This window comes from Homarus americanus, unplaced genomic scaffold, assembly GCF_018991925.1.
Source record: "Homarus americanus isolate GMGI-L3 unplaced genomic scaffold, GMGI_Hamer_2.0 scaffold40248, whole genome shotgun sequence".
Classification (NCBI taxonomy): Eukaryota; Metazoa; Arthropoda; class Malacostraca; order Decapoda; family Nephropidae; genus Homarus; species Homarus americanus.
In genome coordinates, this window is record NW_024712526.1 from 4,963,948 (window position 1) to 4,991,145 (window position 27,198).

A 27,198-nucleotide genomic window follows, 5' to 3' on the forward strand; every position below is an offset into this window, starting at 1 on the left:
CCGGCCGACACAGACCATGGCGCTGGGCCAGCTCTGAGCACCAGGCTCGTTCTTGGGTAGGTGGACACGTGGTGGTGTTCCGGCCCAACAAACTGACTGATACTATCGCTGTGAATTATATGAGCGCAGTGTGTAGATAATAATGTCCAGAATAACTGCTTACACGAGGTGGTCGGCGGCAGCAGGACGGGGCTACAATCACTACCACTGCACATTAAATTCCAGCTATAACCACACATGTCCTATAACCTAACATGTCCTATAACCTCACATGTCTTATAACCACACATGTCCTATAACCACACATGTCCAAAACCACACATGTCCTATAACCACACATCTCCTGTAACCACACATCTCCTGTAACCACACATGTCCTATAACCACACATGTCCTATAACCACACATCTCCCATAACCACATTTGTCCTATAACCACACATGTCCTATAACCACACATGTCCAAAACCACACATGTCCTATAACCACACATCTCCTGTAACCACACATGTCCTATAACCACACATGTCCAAAACCACACATGTCCACACATGTCCTATGTCATACCACACATCTCCTGTAACCACACATGTCCTATAACCACACATGTTCCATAACCTCACGTGTCCTATAACCACACATGTCATACAACCACACATCTCCTGTAACCACACATCTCCTGTAACCACACATGTCCTATAACCACACATGTCCTATAACCACACATGTCCTATAACCACACATGTCCTATAACCACACATGTCCTATAACCACACATGTCCTACAACCACACATATCTAAGTGTCACCGGAAATAAATTTTTATCTTGTCTTAAAATTCCAACTTAGAAATTATATCTAAAAGAATATAATGAGGTTTGTTACTGCTGTATCCTGCGACGTCGGTTGACAAGGAGGACGAGGGATACGGGGCAGGATAGGTCATGTTCTTGCTGACTGATTAGAGATGAGGAACATGGTTGTCCAAGAAGTGAAAAGGACGGTTGAAAGAGGGGTGGATAGGTCTGAAACTGGAAGAGGAGGAATTAGCAGTAAATAATTCTTGATGAGAGAGGACAGGTATAGGGAGGTTCCCAAGTGAGGGAGGGCGGCGGGTTACCTTACTGCCAGCGAGTGAAGGTGGTGGGCGGGTGGAATCAACACCCGCCCACACACGACTAAGTGGGGACCGACAGACCCTCCATCACTTCCTTCTTCCCTCCCTTCCTCCCCTCCTTCTACTAGCCCTCCCTCACTTGCTGTCCAGGCCTACGATGTCAATTTTACCCGACCACCTCAACAACTCTCACCGCCTGGGAACGATGCTCTTAATACCTCTGCCGGGACCTGAGGTTAGTCTTCAGGCTCGACATTATAGGTTTAAAACTCAACCCTTAGGTCCAGTCTTGGCTCCTCAGACCTAACCCAGAGCACTATCCTTGGTCACTGTGAGGTCAACCCTCTATTCAATAGACATTTAGAACAGTATTGCACCCAAAAATATTACCTCGTCACGATCTTCCTCCATACTCGTATAGCTAAAGCAGTAGGTGGGTTTACTGCACTCCTGGCTGGCTACTGTGGACGTTCACTTTTGGGTTACTTTCACCCTCTTATTAGTGTACAAGGAAGGATGTCAACCGTCCACTCTACTCTGGCCAAGAATCAACACGGGAGTCACTTAGATAAAGATCCTTTTCCAGTCACTCCGTCAGTAGCATCAGTCAGCAACAGCTTGTATGTTTGTTTTCGTGCGGTACGTGAGAAGCGATATCTTCCACAACACAACATATGGTTATAATCTTGATTCTTCTCACGACGATGCCTTACTGGGGCGACGGAGGGGAGGAAGGCGCTTGGTATTTTGGGTCCTTGTTTTAGGAGACGTATGGATCCTTTTGAGGGATCCTTTGGGTGTTAATTAAATTCTCATATAACTGGTATCTCACATTGAGTACAACTGATTACATAATTAAACGGTCATGATTAGGGAAACCTTTACACGTGTAGGGAGACATGCGTAGAGGGTGTAGTGTGGGGGAGGCAGGTGTAGGGGGTGTGGAAAGGCAGGTGTATAGGGGGTGTAGAGGTATGGGGGAGGCAGGAGGGTAGGTGTAGGGGGTGTATGAGGTGTGGGGGAGGCAGGCAGGGAAGTGTAGGGAGTGTGGAGGTGTGGGGGAGGCAGGCAGTGAAGTGTAGGGAGTGTGGAGGTGTGGGGGAGGCAGGCAGAAAGTGTAGAGGTGGGGCAGGCAGGTGTAGATGCAGGCCAGTAAATCAAGAGTGCTAGCGATACTGTCAGGCAGTACCTTATACGGCGGGGCGCCAGCCAGGGTGATCACCTGCCAGAATAAAACATTGAGGACTTCCCTGACCCCGACCACCGCACCTCCCCCACCTGACGAAGTGCCCCAAACACACCGATAATGGCGCCATTCGTCACTCTTACAGCGGACCTCACCACCACCTCCACCGCCAACAGTAGTAGCCCCATGACCCTCCAATGGTGCTGCTGTTACCTATTGTAACACACACACGCACGTAAACCTACCCACCACACGCAAATCTTCACACTATGCTCTACCAATCCAATTAACACGCACACCCAATAATTTTTGCGCGCAATTATATGTTATGCATTAATCTTTTACGTGTTGCAATAAAGGTCTTCCATTTAGAAGGTTTTGTTGGTCGACCATGACACCTCGTTCGTCGTAATCCTGAGAACTGTGCGGGTCGTTCTTCCTAGAAGAAGTAGTAGGTGTAGTAACTGGATGGTGAGAATTTCCAACATAGGACTTCAAACACATCCAACGAAACCCGTGTTGACGTCAGTGCTCGAGGATTCTGGACGCGGGGACAGCGAGCCTTCTTCGACATCAGGATTTTTGATCCCATGGCCGCATGTCACCGTAACTTAGCTCTCGATGCTGCACACAGGAGGAACGAGAACGACAAGATAAGGGCATACGGGGAGAGAATTAAAAACGTTGATCAAGGCAGCTTCACTCCTCTGGTGTTCACAACCTCTGGTGGAATGGGACCAAGTGCAGGATGCTTCTACGCCAGACTCGAGGAGGTGATCTCCGAACAGAAGCAGCAGCCCAGAAGTTATGTTACAGCCTGGATGAGATGTCGACTGTGCTTCTCTCTCCTTAGGTCTGCTTTGCTCTGCCTCAGGGGAACGAGAGCATCGGCCCTAAAGCCGACAGCAATTGCAGATATTAACTATGAGGCAACAGTCACTGAATGCCGAATAGATCTGTGGCTCAACTAACTCAACACAGCCAGGGTAGCTACTTATGAATTAGGATATTTAATTTTAAGGTAATAAAATGGCGGCGAAGGTGTGGCTATTGGAGGAGGCTGGAGGCCATTTAAAAAAAAAATAGTACGAGTAGCGGTAGTAGCAGTGTGTGGAGGGATGAAGGTCACTGGTACTGAGGCGTGCGCGTGAATGATAAATGTCTTGAATAATTTTTTTTCACAAAGTTTTTAATTCCACGATATTATGGCCGCCGTCTCAAAGATGAACACAGCCACTGTCTATTGTGTTTCTGTGTATGTGTGTGTATAATGTTTCTCTCTCTTAGTAGTGCTCATTAGTATTATATATGTGTTTAGAGTTGATCTCTCTCTCTCTCTCTCTCTCTCTCTCTTAAAGGGAAAAATTAACCTATGAATTTTTAAGGTTCAGGACGCTGGGTCAGTATTGTTGAGTTGATATTTATAACTTTAAGTTATCTGATGCTGTCGTGAAGCTCGCCTTGCCTTGCACCACCACCACCACCACCACACGCTCCTTCCAATACTAGCACTACCCCTACAATTACCACCACACGCTCCCTCCAACACTACCACCACCAGTACCTCACGCTCCCTCCATCACCATCACCATCAGACGTTCACTTTACAACCACCACCTCACTCCCGACGCCGCCACCGCCCGCACCACCACTACACACTCCCTCCACCACCACTACACACACCCTCCACCACCACTACACCACCACCACCACCACCACACACCACCACCTCCACCACCACCTACCACCTCCCTCCACCACCACTACTCCTCCACCACCACCACCACACACCCCTCCACCACCACACCCACCACCACCACCACCACCACCACCACACACCTCCCACCACCACCACCACCCACCTCCTCCACCCCACCACACACACTCCCTCCACCACCACCACACCCCTCCCCACCACCACCACCACCCTCCCACCACCACCACCACCACCCTCCCACCACCACCACCACACTACCACCACACACCACCTCCCTCCCCACCACCACTACACACTACCCTCCCTCCACCACCACCACACTCCCTCACCTCCACACCACCACTACACACCTCCACCACCACTCCACCACACCCTCCACCACTCACCACTCCCTCCACCACCACCACTACCACCACTCCCTCCACCACCACTACCTCCACCACCACTCCACCACCACACACTCCCCACCACACCACCACACCCCCTCCACCACCACCACACCCCCACACACCACCCCTCCACCACCACTACACTCCCTCCACCACACCCTCCCTCCACCACCACTACACACCCTCCACCACCACACACACACACTCCCTCCACCACCACACACCCTCACACACCACACCCTCCTCCACCACCACACACCCCTCCCACCACCACTACACACCCTCCACCACCACACACACCCCTCCCACCACCACACCTCCTCCCACCACCACTACCCACTCCACACTCACTCCACCACACACCACTCCTCCACCACCACCACTACACACCACCCCCACCACCACTACACACCCCTCCACCACCACACACTCCACCCCACCACCACCACCACACCACCACCTCCACCTCCACCACCACCACCCTCCACTCCCACCACACACACCTCCACCACCACACACCACACTCCCTCCCACCACCACTACACACTCCCTCCACCACCACACACACTCCCTCCACCACCACTCCACTCCACCACCACTCCACCACCACCACACACTCCCTCCCACCACCACCACCACCACCCCCACTCCACACCTCCCTCCCCACCACTACACACTCCTCCACCACCACCTACACCACACCCTCCCACCACACACTCACCACCACTCCACCACCCTCCACCACCACTACACACCTCCACCACCACCACTCCCCCTCCACCACCACCACTACACCCTCCACCACCACACACACCACCACCACCACCACACACCTCCACTCCACCACACACTCCTTCCACCACCACTACACTCCCTCCACCACCACTACACACTCCCTCCACTACCACATTCATTTAATCGTTCTCTCATCTACAATAAAGAAAAAAATCTCAGGTACTGTACAGTCTATGATTACTTATGTTGCCATTACTGAATCTCTCTCTCTCTCTCTCTCTCTCTCTCTCTCTGTTTTAGGAAAGTTAAGGTAAGAGGATGCAGCACACTTCACCCCTTACCTAACTCACTACATAGGGAAATGCTTGAGTAGGCAATGTTGTGAAATTAATCCTCTACCCTCTTTCCGTCTATCCGCCTGTCCCTCCGCCCATCCGTCCGTCCCTCCATCCGTCCGTCCATCCATCCGTCTATCCATCCGTTTATTTTCACTTGAATAAAAAAAAATAGTCTTTTAAACTGAGACTTCCTGTCATTAAACACTTTATTTACTCAACACAAACTAACGAACGAGAAGACTATATTTGCCATTTATAAGAATCATTGTAAGACTGTGCCTTCATGTGCTACACCACCCCCCCCCAAAAAAAAAATAATCAAACAACCTGATATTGACTTAGGTTAGGTCAGGTCAGGTCAGGTCAGGTCAGGTCAGATTAGGTTAGGTTAGGTTAGGTCAGGTTAGGTTAGGTTAGGTTAGGTTAGGCTAGGCGCCAGATAAGCACAATGTTAGTGACGGGGATGGTGGTTATGGTAATAGTGAGATGGTGGTGGTGATGTTAGTAGTGGTGGTGGTAGAAGTGGTGGTGGTAGTGGTAGTATTGATGTTAGTAGTGGTGGTGGTAGAAGTGGTGGTGGTAGTGGTAGTATTAGTAGTGGTAGTGGTAGTGTTAGTGGTGGTGGTGGTAGTATTAGTGGTGGTAGTATTAGTGGTGGTAGTATTAGTGGTGGTAGTGGTGGTGGTAGTATTAGTGGTGGTAGTGGTAGTAGTATTAGTGGTGGTATTCATTTATATAATCATATTTATATATACAGTCTATGGAGCGGATATAAGACATTGTAATGGTCGTTTTTGCTACATTAATTGGGAGTTCCATTAATTCGTGGAGGTGTAACAAGAGTGATGGCGTCTCACCACCTCACACACACAACACCCCGTCATCGTACTCAGGCAGCGTCGCTCGGCAGGTGTAGCGTGTACTATCACGGTCACGTCCAGGTAACAACGACTAACAAACCCTCAGAGCGGTGCCCCCAGACCCATGTTATGTGGTGGTGCGCGGTCCTGACTCCTGTCCCACCACCAACAGTATTGCCACCATTACCAATAATACTGTTACCATCACCACCAGTACTGCCACCATTACCAATAATACTGTTACCATCACCACCAGTACTGTCACCATTACCAATAATACTGTTACTATCACCACCAGTACTGTCACCATTACCAATAATACTGTTACCATCACCACCAGTACTGTCACCATTACCAATAATACTGTTACCATCACCACCAGTACTGTCACCATTACCAATAATACTGTTACATCACCACCAGTACTGTCACCATTACCAATATACTGTTACTATCACCACCAGTACTGTCACCATTACCAATAATACTGTTACCATCACCACCAGTACTGTCACCATTACCAATAATACTGTTACTATCACCACCAGTACTGTCACCATTACCAATAATACTGTTACCATCACCACCAGTATTGTCACCATCACCAATAATACTGTTACTATCACCACCAGTACTGTCACCATTACCAATAATACTGTTACTATCACCATCAGTACTGTCACCATTACCAATAATACTGTTACCATCACCACCAGTACTGTCACCATTACCAATAATACTGTTACTATCACCACCAGTACTGTCACCATTACCAATAATACTGTTACTATCACCATCAGTACTGTCACCATTACCAATAATACTGTTACCATCACCACCAGTACTGTCACCATCACCAATAATACTGTTACTATCACCACCAGTACTGCCACCATTACTACCACTACTGCCATCATCATCATCACCAATTTTACCACCATCACCACAACCACCAGTAGGGCCTACCCAACTACCAAAGCCACTACCACCACCACAGTCATCAGTACTCCAGTACTACTACCACAACCACCACCGCCAGCACCTCCATGACAACCACAGCCGCCGCCGCCGCCACCACTACCACCATTACTATCACCGCCGCAGCCACCACCACTACCATTACCATCACCACCACCACCACCACTACTACCACCGTCTACCAACTGATAAGAGAGAATTAGTGTGAAGGAGGCAGAGGGGGGGGGGTTCCTCCAGGTATTCCAGCCACACACTCATAAAGTATTTGGTGTCCGACTCCCAGCCCTACCAGACCATCCATACACCCTGCCCCAGCCTACTAGACCAGCGTCACACAGTGTACCAGCGTCACACAGTGTACTAGCGTTACACAGTGTACCAGCGTCACACGGTGTATCAGCGTCACACAGTTTACCAGTGTCACGGAGTGAAGAGTGGCCGCCCGGTATGTGTCATCACAGTATACAAGGCAACAAGAAAAAAAACAGCAGACGGTCACAGTACCTGTGGGGGCACACCTCGCCCACTCACCCCCCCCCCACAGACGGTCACAAGGCCCACTACCTGTGGGGCACACCTGCCCACTTACCCCCCACCAGACGGTCACAGTACCTGTGGGGCCCACTCACCTCCCCACAGACGGTCACAGCACCTGTGGGGCACACTGCCCACTCACCTCCCCACAGACGGCTCACAGTACCTGTGGGGGCACGCCTCCCACACTCACCTCCCCACAGACGGTCACAGTACCTGTGGGGGCACACCTCCCTCATTCACCTCCCCACAGACGGTCACAGTACATGTGGGGGCACACCTCCCCCACTCACCTCCCCACAGACGGTCACAGTACCTGTGGGGGCACACCTCCCCCACTCACCTCCCCACAGACGGTCACAGTACCTGTGGGGGCACACCTCCCCCACTCACCTCCCCACAGACGGTCACAGTACCTGTGGGGGCACACCTCCCCCACTCACTTCCCCGCATGGTAAATTAACTCATTAGGAGAGCCATGAATAATCTTGTATTCAAATTGTTTAAATAATTGTAATGGAGGCCATTGGTAGCTGTGACACGCACTGTGGAGTCACTCGGTTAACCAATAATAAACGATGCTGCAGTCACCAATCAACGCCATTGGCTGTGTCATAGCCGTGGTGGAATGCGAGGATGTGTCCTGAATTACAAATCATTTGGCAACTAAACGATTTACTAATCAGTAGTTTGTTTTGAGGCTCGTCAACACACGTCAGCTTGACTAATTACTCCCGCTGTACTGCCTAGTGGTCCCGCCTTACGTCTTCGTATACAGTACATTATCTGGCTTTACTTTTCATTGTTTAGTAATTTGGTGTATTTATTACCTCTCGACAACGACCGCTTTATTAATGTCTCGTTCTTAGTCTAAGCTGCGTTAGTCAGCTTTATGAACGTTTGTCTTCTCTCACTGAGAAAATTTCTCTGGCAGGCCACTCGCTAAAGTCTCTCATTACTGTCACTTATTACAGTCACTCATTATATTCACTACACGGTCACTCACTATAGTCACTCATTACATGGCTACTGACTACAGTCACTCATTATAGTGACTCACTACACGGCCGTGGTAGGTGATGGTGGGTGAGTGTGTGTGTGTGATGGTGAGTGAACAGGTCCTCCCTTCCACTGGCAGGTGACGCCAGGCCCCGGCCCTCCAGGTGGTGCAGGAGGCGGCCCGATCCACCACATGTATTTAATAATATTTTGGTACAGTTATTATAGTATAGCTGCAGCCTCCCTTCCCATGTACTCGTCCACATTAGAAGAAACACCTCTATGTATTTTCTTCTAAAATTACCAGTAAAATATTCCAACACGAGAGTAACTGTTTGTATAGTGAAGGAAATTATCAAACTATTATTATTACAGAGACCTGGCAGTAGAGACATGAGTATAGTTTAGGTCACGTCAGTATATTAGATATTTAACGATAATGGGAAGGCTAAGGCTTGGCTGTACGCTGGCCAAGACGTGAGACTGCTATCTCTGCTCCGCTAACTTATCCCCACATTTGGTCTGTGTTGAGTTTTACAAGTGTAGGTCTTAGTCGGGCTATATGAAACTGTTGAATATTTTGGAGAGTGAGTTTTGACTTCTATTTAAAAAAAAAGATAAAAACAGGAGACACACTGGACACATCCCGGGCGTTGATACACCACTGGACACATCCCGGGCGTTGATACACTACTAGACACATCCCGGGCGTTGATACACTACTAGACACATCCCGGGCGTTGATACACTACTAGACACATCCCGGGCGTTGATACACTACTAGACACATCCCGGGCGTTGATACACTACTAGACACATCCCGGGCGTTGATACACTACTAGACACATCCCGGGCGTTGATACACAACTAGACTCAAGGCTGGGGTCAGTGTAACACCTGGTGATATCTTACATTGTGAAAGTGGGTCCCATAGGTATGTCTGCCTGTTAGGGACGTGTGGATGAAGCACACTATACTGAGCCTTCGGTACACAAGGAGGCAGCATGGCCCTTATCCCTCACGACTGCCTTCACTTCCCTACTTAGTCAGGAATCGAACCACTGACTGCCGGAACAGGGCTGAGGGCTGTATCCACTCGACTTCCGCGCTCCATCTTCATATTATAGTCTGCTACAAGGACATTACCGTATTCATAATGATAACAAGATTACCAACATGCAGGTGCACTAGATGACAGAGTACCAACACACAGCTTACTGTACCTGGTGTATAATGTGGCGGTGGGGGAGGCCCGTCCTGCTCGCCCGCTGACGCTCCTCACACTGTAAAACAAAAAAAATAAAATGTAGTTTAGACATTTTCTGAAACGGGGGGAGGGGGGGAAGGGGTAATATGAAGGAAAACTATCTTGACGTATTAGATGACGAGCAAGACAGGTGGCAGATAAGTACAGCAAATTTTAACACAATGTGCCCTGCCTGCTTAGGTAAAAGCTTCTGCAGGTGTTCTAAAAATTACGAGATAATTCAATGTAATTATTTGCATGGAGAAACGTGAACGAGGTAATGCGGGCGGTAAAGTAAACGACCGTGACAGTAGAGTTAGTGTGTAGTAACAACACCAGTGAGTGTCCAGGGGTGGCGCCCAGTGCCAGTCTTAGCAGATATTAGCCACCTTCTGGAGTTGAATTTTGTGAAGTACAAAGTGAGTTACACGCGTACAGAAACTGCGATTAGGTGTACTTTAATAGGTAGATGACATACACTGAGGACTATATTAAGATAATATGCAGGTGACCCCTAGCTCCCATGGTTACCGTAAGGAGACGAACAGTAACTCGACCTCACCTCACATGTCTGAGACCAACACAGGAATACCGAAATTTATGTAAACCGTAATGGATGTGTTGGGAGTCTTACCTCAGTGGAGGGAAAGTGGCCAGTGAACTGGCAGCTCCTGATGTACTATTCCGCCGGTTTATGACACAAGATAAGATAACCTGTTAGTTGACACCACCAGAGAGACGGTACAGTGTGTGTGGATCTCACGCCTTAATTTTGATCATAAGTGTTACCACAAGAAAATAATATACAAATTTCAGTCGGGAGGGAATGATCCAAAAAAATTGGTAGCTGCCAACATGGACGTCTCGCCAAGGTCACAATCACTCCTTGTAATTATCCAGTTGTTGTCAAAATAACACACAAGACACATTATGAATATCTGACAACACTGAAAGTCGACTTTAATTGATGAAAGAGCGATTAAAGAATATTAAAAGGTAGGTGAATAAAGAAGATGACGTTTACCTTCAAAATGATGTTAGTGAACTAACCAGAAAGGTCAAAGATATAAGACGAGCTAAACTCGAATTGGGGACAAATTCCAAAGGATTGTCCAAATGTATCGACCAAAAGGCTATGAAAGACTGTGCTAATACAGCCAGATTCAGAGCAGCTATTGATAACGAGAGGGAAGTAAGCAATATTAAAAAAAATATCAATATCAGTTTTCACTAAGGATAAATCTGATCCCCGAAGTAGCTACGATAGTGAACAAAACAAATTGTCAACTGGTAGTGCTTAGTTACAAAATTAATAACAAATAGATAAATTTAAACCAAATAAGTCGTTAGTTCCCGATGCGGGGTTTATGGTAGAGTCAATAAAGAAATGTAAGGAGGAACATAGTCAATAAAATCTAACATTATACCAGAATCCTGGTATAACGTTAGTGTTGTGTAATATCACTGTGGATAAATCGTGCCCCAGGTACATCATTTTCAGTTAATTTAATACGACGAAATTCACGTGTACTGGCCATTGTTTGTCGCCCCCGCGCGTTGAAGAGTACACAACCACGAAACTGATGACATCACCGCCGATCAACGCTGTACAGTATTCGTTTTATAGCCGTCATTTTCTACATCGTTTGGCCTTGTCTTATGAACATTAATGATGTTAGAACATATTTTGCCAGAGTGAAGGAACGACTTCAACGACCATAAACACAGGAAAATCTCTCATACAAAACCGACCGAATCTCTGTACAGTAGTGAGATAATATAAGACGAACAGTCTTGAGCAATATTAGTTTATTCACAGCGAGAGAGGGATCTTGAAAGTAACAATTTATAAATGAATTAAATAAGACTATACAAACAGTTAAAGTCTTCCACAATGAGTGTAGGTCGGAAGGTGTTCCTTTACACGTGAGAATTAATTGACTTCGTGATCATAAGGTCATCCATATTGTTCTGAAACTGCCATAATTACGTGTCTTCTCACAAATAGATTATACACAGTTTGGGGAGAAATACTGAACGTACGACTGTGAGTACAGTTACACTTCCATATAACGGATTTCCTCTATATAGTCCGTTATGTGTGTATATGATTATTTTGACCAGGTTACTCCGGGCAAGAATGGTCGATAATTACGTTCGTGGCGTTGAGCCTCTGCGGGGGATGACGCTGACAGGAGGAGGCAGATGGTGAGGTAGGAGACAGATAGTGAGGTAGGAGACAGATAGTGAGGCAGGAGACAGACAGTGAGGTAGGAGACATTGCGAGGAGGGAGACAGTGAGATAGGAGACACAGTGAGGTAGGAGACAGATAGTGAGGTAGGAGACGGGGGATATTCGTCAAAAACTAAACAAATCGCCACCATAAATACAATCAGAGGAGTTGTGTAATAGTGAAAACATAACCCTGATTTAAGGAACTAGTTCGTTGGCGTAAACCGTATTATTATATCGCCTCAATGCTGGTAAGGTACTCCCATGGTAATCTTTTTTTATCCTTAAGTAAAGACTGTTTAGTTACTAGTGTTAGTGTGAAGTATAGAAGCCATCTGGATCGTTCTCTGTGTACTCGTATAGTTCAAGGGGACCAGTTATAGATGGCGCCGTCACCTCTTGTTACGCTAATGTTATGAACTGTTGGGAGTCTAAGGTTAACTTTTAGGAGTGTCATCGGTGAAGTGTTTCGTGTTGTAGAAGTGAAATGTTTCGAATGTTTACGTAAAAGGGAAACCGAGCTGGAAAATGCTTAGTTATTCAGAGGCGGATCCAGGAATATCAAAAGGGGAGGGGTGGTCCACTGGTCCAGTCCAAGAAGATGTGGGTGGGGGAACACGGCGAGCGCTGTAAGCCCCTATTATTTATTTATTTTTTAAATCTGGCGAATATCATGGGCATTTTGAGGTCTTGTGCACTTGACATTAAGAGATTCTGAGGTCAGTGGTAATTACTTTTTGCTATACAAAAACGCCTGAGTGCAATACTGCAATGAAGAAAAGGTATTGGAATTTTCTGATGACTAAGGGGAACCCGGACCCCCCTGGATCCGCCCTTGTTATTACCCCATAAATCATGAGGACTTACACACACGGGGTCCTTGATCATGGGGGAAGGGGTGGGGGTATACATAGGGTCTCTGACCATGAAGGACTTAAACACGGGGTCTCTGGTCTTGGTGAAGCTGAGAGAGGGTCATGACACGTGTTATGTGGCGAGTGTGGAGTCTCGGGTGTTACCGTGTGGTGGGCGGTGTGACGCTTGTTATCTTTGGAGGGGAGGCTTATAGCACCTCCCCGCACCCACCCGTGGTTGATACTATACACACACACACACATACACACACTCACACAATGGCTGAGTATCCATAGATAACTTCCACAAGAAACGCCCCTCCAGACTCGTGTTGGTTATAACTTTTATACACCCCGGGGTAGTGCGCCGCGCCTCAAGATGCAAACCTCAATTTGTGAAGTAGTTCTTACCGAGGCCATGTGACCTCTCGAGTCGCGGAGGATTATTATTAAGGTGGCGTTCATTAGGTCCAAATTTTCCTTCTCGTGAGAATGGTCGCCGTGTGTACGTTCACCTCCTCCAGCACGTTCATCTCTACCACCATATATCTTAGTAAACGTTCATTAATGGTAACTGGCGTGACTGTTTGGGTGCTGATTGGTACATTAACACTGTGTTCTGATACTGACTGGTACATTAACAGTTTAACACTATGTTCTGATACTGACACATTAACACGGTTTTGATACTGACTGGTACATTAACACGGTTTTGATACTGACTGACACATTAACACGGTTTTGATACTGACTGACACATTAACACTGTGTTCTGCCAGAGTGATACATGCTACATCAACAGTGTCCTCACGAGGCACAACTATACCCCTGGTGGCGAGAGGAAGGAAGAGTGGTACAGAGTATGCTACGCCACACCTCCTTTAGGTCGTCACAGCTACACTAACCCCACAGCCAGGTAGCTCTTGTGGGCCACTGGGCGAGGGAAACATATGCATAGTTTATAGATATATTACACAGTGGGCCGCGCGCTAACACAGGCCGCATCATCCTGCCCAGCCAGCCACCGTCACGATCCTCTCACCCACACCCTGTCTGACTGTCTGGCTGGCTGTCTGTCGCTCGTTTACCTCACTGTCCGTTGTCCAGTCTACACCATCATCTTGTCTGTTTGTCGCTCGTTTACCTCACTGTCCATTGTCCAGTCTACACCATCATCTTGTCTGTCTGTCGCTCGTTTACCTCACTGTCCGTTGTCCAGTCTACACCATCATCTTGTCTGTTGTCGCTCGTTTACCTCACTGTCCGTTGTCCAGTCTACACCATCATCTTGTCTGTTTGTCGCTACCTCTCACTGTCCGTTGTCCAGTCTACACCCATCTTGTCTGTCTGTCGCTCGTTTACAGTCCATCATCTTGTCTGTCTGTCGCTCGTTTACCTCACCGTCCGTTGTCCAGTCTACCCATCATCTTGTCTGTCTGTCCGTCTGTCTGTCCAGTCAATCGTTTACCTCACTGTCCGTTGTCCAGCGTCATCTTGTCTGTCTGTCGCTCGTTTCACTCACACTGTCCGTTGTCCAGTCTACACCATCATCTTGTCTGTTTGTCGCTCGTTTACCTCACTGTCCGTTGTCCAGTCTACACCATCATCTTGTCTGTTTGTCGCTCGTTTACCTCACTGTCCGTTGTCCAGTCTACACCATCATCTTGTCTGTTTGTCGCTTACCCCGCTGTCTGTTGTCCTGTGTACACTATCATCTTGTCTGTCTGTCGCTTACCCCGCTGTGTGTTATCCTGTCTACACCATCATCTTGTCTGTCTGTCATCCCTATCTTGCTCACATCTTCCTGGGGTTAGGTTAGGTCATGATGCAACACAGGTCAGGATGCAACATAGGTTATCGTACACCACAGGTAGTCGGGTTATACTAGACATACAGTAACAGGGGAGCGTCCATCATCACTGTGTTTAAGAGCTTCACGGGTCAAGACTAGTGTGTGTTAGTGTGAGGGTAATTGTGTTTCCTTGATGCTGTTGTAATACGACAGGTGGGGTGAGGATAAACATTCTTTCTTATACTCTGTAATGTTCGGAGGAGAATATTTTACTAATATGTTTTGCTCTGTCAGTCCCATGCGTGGTGGCGGCCAGCACTCGTCTCTCCTTTTGTGGCAAAATGTGTTAAGAATACCAGCAGGAAGTGCTTTACGAAGCCAGGTTTAATGGAACCGTGAAACTTGAAGCAACAGATAACACTTGGTATCCCGAATAAGTTAATACAAGCAGCTTCTGAGAGGGAACAATATGAGGGAAGTTTATTATATTCCGGATAATGTATGACCCTGAGACTTTCTCCGTCGAGACAACATGGTGAAGAACCGTCTGAAATATGGTGGTGGTGTCACACTTATTCTTGTCTCACTGAAGAACGACAGTTGGTGTTTAGACAGAGTCACTCTTCTTGGTGGTGAATGATCACCTTCACACTGCCTAGTAACGTCAACAGTATAAATAAGTGAGAACCTAAGAGGAGTGAACAGTTGTGCCGTTGAGGCGGGGCCCCCCCGTGCTGGAATAGTGGCGGCCAACATCACTATTGTTAGTGTGTTCCTGCTCCCCCCACCCTCTTGACCCTCCCTCCACAACTTCACCAACATTGTCATGTATTCCTTAATGGTTTCATTAATAAATATTGCTTTTCATATCAACAGTATAAACCCAAAATTTATAAAAATCATAAACTTGATGTGTGAGTGTCGAGTGCTGGGCGAAGAGGATCCAGAGGCGATAATGAACTTGTAACAGTTGACTAAAAGATGGAGAGTGGGCGTGACGCTGCAAGTTTGCCAGATACGCTGTGTGGGTTTACCTGGACACCAACACCTGCACTAGATGGTATTATGAACACACTTGTTGAAACTTGCACTGTCACACCCACATGTCGTACACACACATGCAAACGAGGAAGGTGTTCACTGATGCAACACCCAGGGAGCTACGTGTTGCCCAAACCTTACTGTCGTCGCCTTGTTGCTGCCAGGACTTTGGTATTATGTTCTCTGAGTTGTTAAGGAAAGTGAAATAACTTTGTGAAATACATTACTACCACAAACATGGCAATTGGAGATAAAGATTTCACCGATGTGTGTCTTTATGGTACATCGTCCATAATTAATTATTACTTAGTCGCTTTATAATTATCTGCTGAGTTTGGTCCTTAATACATTAAAACCCTATTAGTAACCGAGAAAAATTTGGCACTGATAACGATATGAATTTTAACTTTCTATTTGATTATGTTACAAGACTTATTGTTTTGAGAGAGAGAGAGAGGGGGGGGGGCAGATGTGAGTAGAAGTGGTAAACTTGTATCGCTAGGTGTGAAAGTGACCTCTCATAAAGTGTAATCTCTCATCAGTGTGACCTCTCATCAGTGTGACCTTGACTTTTAATCAATATCCTGTCATTTTCTTCGTCTCGTCCTGAACACGTCCTCCATAGACCACCACCCCACCACCACCCCCTGACTGACCACCCACCTGACCACCACCACCACTGACTACCACCTCCACCTGACCACCACCACCACCCCCTGACCACCGCCACTGACCACCCCACACCCCTGACCACCTCCTGACCACCACCACCACACCCCTGTGACCACCACCACCCCCGACCACCACCACTACCTTGACCACCACCACCCCTGACCACCACCACCACTACCCCTGACCACCACCACCCCTGACCACCACCCTGCCCCCTGACCACCACTCCCTGACCACCACCACTACCTACCACCACCACCATTACCCCTGACCACCACCACCACCCCTGACCACCACCACTACCCCACCACTACCCCTGACCACCACCACCACCACCCCCTGACCACCACCACCACCATTACCCCTTGACCACCACCACCACCATACCCCTGACCACCGCCACTACCCCTGACCACCGCCACTACCCCTGACCACCACCACCTGACCACCGCCACTACCTCTGACTACCACCACCACCCCTGACCACCACCACCACTACCCCTGACCACCACCACCACCACCTACCCCTGACCACCACCACCACTATGCTCCCTGACTACCCCTGACCACCACTACCCCTGACCACCACCACCACTATCCCTGACCACCACCACCACCATACCTGACCACCACCACCACCACCACCACCACTGACCACACCACCACCTGACCGACCCCACTTACCCTGACCACCACTACCCCCCTGACTACCCCCCCTGACCACCACCACCACCACCAGACCACCACCACCACCTGACACACCACCACCACTACCCCCACCACCTGACCACCACCACTACCTCTGACCACCACCACCACCACCCTGACCACCACCACTACCACCACCACCACCTCCTGACCACCACCACCATTACCCCCTGACCATTAGGGCACGTGCGCTACCAACCCACCTTCCCTCCTCTGCCTGGGGTGATGCAGTTCAGTCTGCCTCAGTCACCCTCTCCAGTCACCCTCTCACCCACCATCCAGTCACCCTCTCACCCACCTCCGTCCTACCTCCAGTCACCCACCCCACCATCCAGTCACCCTCTCACCCACACCATCCAGTCACCCTCTCACCCACACCATCCAGTCACCCTCTCACCCACACCATCCAGTCACTCTCTCACCCACACCATCAGTCCCCTCTCACCCACACCAGTCACCCTCTCACCCACACCATCCAGTCACCCTCTCACCCACACCATCCAGTCACCCTCTCACCCACACCATCCAGTCACTCTCTCACCCACACCATCCAGTCACCCTCTCACCCACACCATCCCCCCCTCACCCTTCAGTCGTGGATTGTGAACCCAGTGGTTAGTACTCAAAGTACATGTGGTGTGAAGGAAGGTTGACTGTACTCTACCATAACCTGTATCTCTCAAGTACCTTTTGTTATTTTAAGAGCAACGAACTCTTTAAATAACTGGAATAATAATAATTATTATTATTATTATTATTATTATTATTATTATTATTATTATTATTGTTGTTGTTGTTGTTGTTGTTGTTGTTGTTGTTGTTGTTGTTATTATTGTTGTTATTATTATTGTTGTTATTGTTATTATTATTATTTTTATTATTAAAACTTGTACACGATCCCAGGAACAAGACATATTTTAGTCAAATTTTAATACCATATCCATTGTCAATCCCCCCCCCCCTAATAGATCAATCCCAGATATACCTATCCACTCGTTAAATGACTAGGTTGATGGTTATAGTCAGTAAGTGCACACACAAACACACACACACGGGCGGACGCACTCACAAAGACACTGGATACACAGAATATAAAACTCACGCCATGGAAATTCCTGACATATAATCTCAGTCAGTTAAAATCTTCCTCCTTCAAATACCTTCGGTCTTTGTCGAGATTTCACAATGACACTTGCCTGATCTCTCCCTGCGACAATATAATCTCTTGTCTTCGTAATCCCGTTCAATCTTCAGCTATTGTTTCATAAGTACTGTTTCGTGTTGGTGCAAATAATGCACTTTGGAGAACACTTAGTGACTCACACAGTAACGCCTTTATGTTTATTATTAGTGTGTGTGTGTGTGTGTGTGTGTGTGTGTGTGTGTTATCTTGTAGTGTCATGCCGAATTGTCATATTTCTTGTTAGTGTGTTTAGTGTTGTCAGATCTCTTCGCTCGCCCTGGAAGTCAACAATGGGCCGCCCTGTACTGTACGTACCTTCACAATATATAAATGTTTGTAATGTTTGTTCTCGTATTTCCTAAACAACTTATAATGTGTTGTAGTTGTGACTCACGGCATAATACCCGAGTGTTTGTGTTCCCCTCATTACAACCTCCTGAGATGGTGTTGTACTCTGGTAATGCGGTTGTAAATTTTTTTTATAGCGACGAGTCAAGTTTTTCAGTATCCTCATTGTTTTTGTTGTTGTGTAAGGCTCCGTGACTCTTTGGTTTAGGTGTCATATTTTTTTACGAGATGAAAAGCACAAAGTACAACAAAGCAATGAAAATATCAACTGGACTCTGTGTGTGTGTGGTGTGTGTGTGTGTGTGTGTGTGTGTGTGTGTGTGTGTGTGTGTGTGTGTGTGTGTGTGTGTGTGTGTGTGTGTGTGTGTGTGTGTGTGTGTGTGTGTGTATGTGTGTGTGTCTGTGTCTTTGTGTGTGGTCTGTGTGTGTGTGTGTGTATGTGTGTGTGTGTGTGTGTGTGTGTGTGTGTGTGTGTGTGTGTGTGTGTGTGTGTGTGTGTGTGTGTGTCTGTGTGTGTAATGTCTGTGTGTGTGTGTGTGTGTGTGTGTCTGTGTGGTGTGTGTGTCTGTGTGGTGTGTGTGTGTGTGTGACAGAGAGAGAAGGGGGAGGATATGAGAAAGTTATGATGGTCAAGATTAATATGAGAATCAAAGAGGCACAATGCTCTTAGTGTTTTTATTGTGAGTATTTTGAAGAGAGCGTCGACTTTCTCGCATTCTGCCGTCCGTCGCCGCCTGCCCCCACCCCTCGCCCCCTCCCCTGGCACCTCTCGTTCCCGGCCATTGTTCCATGTGTCAGGGAGGAGGATCCTGCCACACTGGCCGCGCCTGGTTATTTTTGGCAAACATTTCTTCAACTGGTGTACAGTAAAGACACCTATTTCGAGTACCGTATATATTACTGACCTTGCGAGTCTGTAAATAGTCCTGCTTGGCATACGCTCCTCACTGGATCATACGCAAATGGTTATACTTGACATACTTACAGTACACCATCCAGGCCGGGGTTATATTCAGAAGGAGGGTGGTGGGTGTTGAAGGAGGGTGTGTTGTGGCGGGTGTTGAAGGAGGGTGTGTTGTGGCGGGTGTTGAAGGAGGGTGTGTTGTGGTGGGTGTTGAAGGAGGGTGTGTTGTGGCGGGAAGCAGCGAGGGTGTGTTGTGGCGGGGTGCTGAAGGAGGGTGTGCTGTGGTGGGTGTTGAAGGAGGGTGTGTTGTGGCGGGGTGTTGGGAAGGAGGGTGTTGGGGGAGGGGTGCTGAAGGAGGGGTGTGTTGTGGTGGGGTGTTGAAGGAGGGTGTGTTGTGGCGGTGTTGAAGGAGTGTGTTGTGGCGGGTGTTGAAGGAGGGTGTGTTGTGGTGGGTGCTGAAGGAGGTGTGTGTTGTGGCGGGTGTTGGCGAGGGTGTGTTGTGGCGGGTGTTAAGGAGGGTGCTGTGGTGGTGTTGAAGGAGGGTGTGTTGTGGTGGTGTTGGAAGGAGGGTGTGTGGCGGGTGTTGAAGGAGGGTGTGTTGTGGTGGGAAAATAATGAGGGTGGGTAAGCATGAGGGTGTGTTGTGGTGGGTAATGAGGGTGTTGTATGGGTACATGAGGGTGTGTTAGGTGGTGCTGAAGGAGGTGTGTTGTGGTGGGTGTTGAAGGAGGGTGTGTTGTGGCGGGGTGTTGAAGGAGTGTGTGTTGTGGTGGGTGTTGAAGGAGGGGTACAGGGTGGGTGTTGAAGGAGGGTGTGTTGTGGTGGGTGTTAAGGAGGGGTGTGTTGTAGGGAAGGAAGGAGGGTGTGTTGTGGTGGTGTTGAAGGAGGGTGTTGTTGTGGGTGTTGAAGGAGGGTGTGTTGTGGTGGGTGTTGAAGAGGTGTGTTGTGGTGAAGGAGGTGTGTAGGTGGGTGTTGAAGGAGGGTGTGTTGTGGTGGGTGTTGAAGGAGGGTGTGTTGTAAGTGGGTGTTAAAGGAGGGTGTGTTGTGTGGGTGTTGAAGGAGGGTGTGTTGTGGCGGGTGTTGAAGGAGGTGTGTTGTGGTGGTGTGAGCGCCAGGCATCACCATTGTGGTGGGGAGGTTAAAGCAGTACCGTGAAGGTGTAGGACAGACGGTGCTCACAAGGCATGACTGAATCTAGCACTCGAGATCAACCCAGCCCCCCTGTCACCCGTGTGTTGTGTTTATCAACAAAAGTCTCGGATGTGTGATAGACGATAGAGAGCTGTCATGGTATCGTCCACTGTACAAACCTAATATTGCTACATCGTTTGGCTGTAGAGCACTCGCCAGTTTAGCTTTACCCATGAATATAAAGATTAAAATAAACAAAAGCAAACATTATATAGAACTGTAGACGAGATAAAGTGTAATTTATACCAAGCCCGTTCAATCACACCTGGGCAGGGAGGAAATACGCTTCAAACCTTACAAGGCAAATCCCCGAACTTCCGTCCTCATTCTCACTCTCTACCGCCTAGGACCCCTCCTGCCTCAGCCCACCCCTGTACCGCCTACCTGCCCTACCACCTACATCTACACTGCCTACCACAACCACCCACCATCTACACTGCCTACCACAACCACCCACCATCTACACTGCCTACCACAACCACCCAGCATCATAATCAACAACCACAACCACCCAGCATCTACACTGCCTACCACAACCACCCACACACTCCAGCACTGCTCTAACACACAACCACCACCATCTACACACACTGCCTACCACAACCACCCACACCACACTGCCTACCACAACCACCCACCATCTCACTGGTGCACCACAACCACCCACCATCTACACTGCCTACCACAACCACCCACACACACACACTTGCCTACCACAACCACCTACCATCTACAGTTCGCCTACCACAACCACCCACCATCTACACTGCCCACTCACAACCACCCACCATCTACACTGCCTACCACAACCACCCAATAATAACTACACTGCCTACCACAACCACCCACCATCTACACTGCCTACCACAACCACCCACCATCTTGGCTAATTCTCGCTCACACAACCACCCACCATCTACACTGCCTACCACAACCAATTCACCATCTGGCCATTAATTGCCTACCACAACCACCCACCATCTACACTGCCTACCACAACCACCCACCATCTACACTGCCTACCACAACCACCCAGCATCATAATCAACAACCACAACCACCCAGCATCATAATCAACAATCACAACCACCCAGCCATCTTAATCAGCAACCACAACCACCCAGCCAACATAATCAGCTACCACAACCACCCAGCATTTTAATCAAGAGCTACAACCATCCAGGCAACACAATTACACTGGACTAATCCGTAATGCAAACTATAACAGAACAAACACACTCCTGGCAGCACACTGATGACCCTCCAAGCCCCCACGACGGGAGGATTTTCGCTCAACTATGAATGACGATGATGTGTTGGTGGCGACATGAACGCTCCCTGTCACCTGTGTACAGAATAATGAAGCTCTCTGGCGCGGGTCTTAATATTTCGTGTTTTCTCATTTTTTTAAGTGTTAATAAAAAAAATGGATTCAAATATTAGAGAAAACTGGTTTTAAACTTAAAGATTCTTGTTAAATTCGCTCTACCGAGATCAAACTAGCAAGCCTAGTTAACCTAAATTAACGTAGCGATTTTTCAAGTACTTCTTTTTATTTTTATTAAATAAGCTTTGGTTAGTTTGGTTCGTGCTATTTCATTAAGGATTTAATGTGTTAAGTCTCACTGGTGGTAAATATTAATAACTACCACTCGCAGACACTTTTATTTAATTATAACTTAAGTTCAAATTCTCTTTCTCTCATGTTGCATTACATATTGTAATAAAATGGCTTTCTCAGTGTGAATTAAAAAAAAAAAAATATATATATATATACTGTGTATATATATATATATATATATATATATATATATATATATATATATATATATATATATATATATATATATATATATATATATGCATACAAGTAATTACCTGTAGGTGCTAGCTGATCCCAGGTATATGCTGATAACACAAGAAAAAGAAAACAAGTTCCCAAGCAACAAGTGTATTCACATCTTCGGGGTAGTACAGGCTGTGCCTCACCCTGAGATATGAAACTTCATCTTTTCTGTGATATCAACATATATACTATATATATATATATATATATATATATATATATATATATATATATATATATATATATATATATATATATATATATATATATATAAATAAATAAAAAAGAAGTATGTCTGTGTGTTTGTTTGTTTGTGTCCACACGAGAATCTCGGAAACTACTTTACCGATGTAGTGATGACGGATGATGTTATATGTAGTGATGATGGATATTGTTATATGTAGTGATGATGGATGGTGTTATATGTAGTGATGATGGGTGGTGTTATATGTAGTGATGATGGATGGTGTTATATGTAGTGACGATGGATAATGTTATATGTAGTGATGATGGATGGTGTTATATGTAGTGACGATGGGTGGTGTTATATTTAGTGATGATTAGACAATAAAATAATAACAGTATAATGCTAAAAAATATACTTTGCTGTACCGTTGTAGTGAAAAACATGGTGGGACTTACATACACCGTTAATGAACTATTGACGGAAGAAGAAGTTTTGGGGATTGAACAGTGAGACAATGTGGAGCCTCCCCGAGGGTGGCGTCCTACCATTGCCTGGCGGATGAGCGATTCTGCTAGTTCTAAATATTAAAGCCGCAGAAAGCTTCAGTATTACCAAGTATTATTCCCTCAAGTACAGTACAGCGAGTTCTATAACTCACAATGTGTTTGTTAGCCAAGAACAGAACCTGCGCTCGACGTGTTATGGTCACTCTGCCTCTTTAGTTAAATATAAATAAAGAGGGCGGATATTTTTAACCCGCCCAAGGACAGGAGATGCGGGTGACCAAGGTGGAGGCCTCAAGCAGGCATACTGTGTGGCGTTTCCTCCGTATAGCAGTCAAGGACAACTCCCATTAACAGTCTCTTCTTGGCAGTACGATGATAGATGTTAAAGAAATACCCCGAGTGTGATCGTGCTGCCCGAAAACTAAATGGTCTCGTGTTCCTGGTCAACATTTATTAACACTGCTGTTATGCCTCCTGACGGAGCAGTAATAAAGTAAAGGTAGAGTCACAACTGACACTTGGGTTGGTTAGGTTGCCAAACTTAATAATTGTTAGTTTTTTGGGACTGTTTTGTAAACAGAATTTAGCCTCGGCTTCCTCGGTGCTTTGGGAAAATGACAAACTCCACTAATGAAGTATGTCTGAGCTTACCACTGAGCGATGATGAAAACACTGATGGAAGAATTGAACAAACACAAAGAGCGTGTATCGTGGCGCTCCCGGGCACACGGCCATCTTGCTGCCTTTTCTTTTTTTTCCATTTTGTACATTAGACAAAGGTTTTAATGAAAGTCTGGAAGAGATACAAAACCCAATTAAGTGACCGAGCCTATAGATACCATCACCGTGAACTTTATAAACAACTTACAAAACGCAAACTAATCTTATTTTAAGAAAGCCAAGATAACATTGTTGTTGGGGTGGTGATGATGTAGAGCCATTATGCTTCCAGTGCTCGCTTACTTCAAGGTAATTTACACTTTACTTTTATATATTAAGTTTGGTTTGATTAAAATAGATAATGGTAGGATAGATGACTGATAGGATAGTGAGTGACCGACAAGATAACGTTGTAGGGACGGTCCACACACCACAATGGTTAGTGCTTAAAGGCGTACGGACTTCTTCCTATTTATAACATGAGCAGGTGATGGTGGTGGTGATAAGTTAGGTCAGTGAGTGAGTGCGTCCACTCATACCCTTGTGAGTGTTTAGTATTCTGCACTGCCACAAGTCTACGGCACGTGATGAACTGGTGGCGGGCTCGTCTACACTGACACCACGACACCTTTTGATGGGTGTGGGGTGCACAATAAAGTAGCCGCTGTAAGCGGCAAAATCAATGCCACAACAAGTGAGGGCGGTGGTGCCCACAACCTGCTACAACAGGTGAAAGTTTTTAATATAAACAGTGTTGGCCGTGTATGGTCAGCTCGCTCCTCCTCTAATGAATAACACACACACACACACACACACACACACACACACGACCTAATATGGACCAGTAATAGGATCATCATAATCTTCGCTCTGCTGGTAGCTTTAAAAGTACCCCAGTATCATCCTTGATTACTCAAGTACGTTGCTGTAGTACTAAATGTTTACCACGACAGAACAGTACTTACCTTGGACCAAGAACTACTGGGTTGCTCATGAGTTACATCTCAGAAAAATAAATTAACATCAACCTGCGAAGAGAGTCAGCGAGTCAAGGAAATGTTTATTGAGATGTAACTTTAGGAACGTTTACGACGTAAGGTCATCAAAAAACGCCATTGTAAATAAAAATGTATCTCCCACGTAGAAGATTCAAGTCATACTGTACGTGGAGCTGAAAACCGTACCAGAGAAGTTACCAGGACGGCCATAATGTTCCTCTACAGAGTCTAGCCACAAAAGACCGCAGATGGCGAAAAAAAAAAAACGAAAATGACAGCGAACACGATCCCCAGCTGCGTTGAGTCCTTCCGCAGGCGAGGCTGACGGGGAAGGGGAGACTCGGGCACCCACATTAGCATGACTGAGGACCACACCGCCTGGTATAAATTCCCACTAATTCCTCGTGGCATAATGGCCTCCAGCTCTTGTAGAAGTGTCCCCCCTCCGTCCACCACCTATCGTTCAGAGGTTATGCCTACAATAGATGACACCACCGCGAGTGAAACCAACCCCCCAAAAATGGCAGTGCTGCACACCAATACATGCGGAGGAGCACCGTGTTGACGGAGGAACGATACAGAGACCAAGATGGAGAATGTTTTAAGCCTGTGGATACTTGACTGTGAGTGTTGTGAAGGTCTTATCTGGGAAATAATAATTAAGATAGAAACAGAAAGCCGATTTTATGAGATAGTGTTGTCTGAAATAGCTGACAGAAACTCGGAAGCTGTTAGTATCAGGTCATATGGGCCCCTGTCCTATTGGGCTCCAACTTATCCTAATTATTAAGGCCAGGGCCTAGTAGCAATTGGATACAGTAGAACCAGGCCCTCAATTCTAGTTAATAGGTTGAGACCGAGTGGTTGTGGGACTTATTTGACCAGTCACCAGCTGTTGGCGGTAAAAGGACATTGAATTTATGAGAGGGAGAACGTCATGACGTTACTGATGAGTTGAGGTGGTTGTAACATATTGGATGGTCGTACACATGTGACGTGATGCTCGCTGAAGTAACCTGAGCATGAATTCTCACTTTCTTCAGTTGAAATTTTCCCATAAAAGGAGATGTGAGAAAGTTCTCATTACGACAACAATATAGTTGTTAATGAGAGTTAACGCAACCACTGTAGATGTCGTTTCATTCACAAGCTTGTGAGAAAACTCACTTGCTAATTTTAACATATTAAATTCCAAACCCGTAGTGCGGAATAGAGTAAAATACAAGTAACAAAAAATTATTTGTTAAAGGAGAGAGTAGCAGCAGTAACAACAACAGTGAGGCGTCAAACAGGGCATTAAACACAATGGTTCTTAATTTAAACCAAACTAAACACACAAGGGTTCTTTCCAGTGTTGCATTATGTTCCTGAGTGAGTGACTTGAGTGATGCCTAAAAGTGGACACGAGTCAGGACTAAATATTTGCGGTACTGTAAAAATTAATACGAGCCCAGATGTAAACTCCCCCACAACACATTATATTCCCTTGTGCTGTGTCTTGGGGCCCAGCACACCGTTGGTCTTACTGAAGGAGTGGCGCCAAGGAGGACTATCTGTTCTAATGACTGAAAGAGACTGAACCGCCCCACCGTTATTGCTTCAGTTAATACTGTACAACTCAATAGAAGTAGCCGAACCAATAGTCTGTACTACACTGCAGAGGTCGTTAGGTTTGTACTGATATTCCTTAAAAAGAAAATGAATAGAATTTTGTTAAGTGAAAGTAAACAAACCAACCACATACAAGTACTGTTCATGGTACTTTACTGACACAGCTGTCTAACTGTGCCTGGCGGCGTGTCTCATACTCCAGACACCAGGGTAGTGGCCATACACACCCTATTTTATCATATTTACGATGTAAATTTGATCACATACACAGGAGCGGATCCAGGGGGGGTTCTGGGGGTCCGGACCCCCCTTTTCATCAGAAAATTCCAATACATTTTATTTAATACAGTATTCTACTCAGGCGTTT

General features: G+C 46.7%; 1 long non-coding RNA gene across 1 annotated transcript in view; it reads right to left on the reverse strand.

Annotated features, from left to right (window-relative positions):
• LOC121863751 overlaps nt 1–27,198 on the reverse strand; it is a 65,175-nt gene that overhangs the window by 12,190 nt on the left and 25,787 nt on the right. The window contains exon 2 of the long non-coding RNA XR_006088453.1: nt 10,075–10,134. This is a non-coding gene — a long non-coding RNA (uncharacterized LOC121863751). The remainder of the gene's footprint in view (nt 1–10,074; nt 10,135–27,198) is intronic.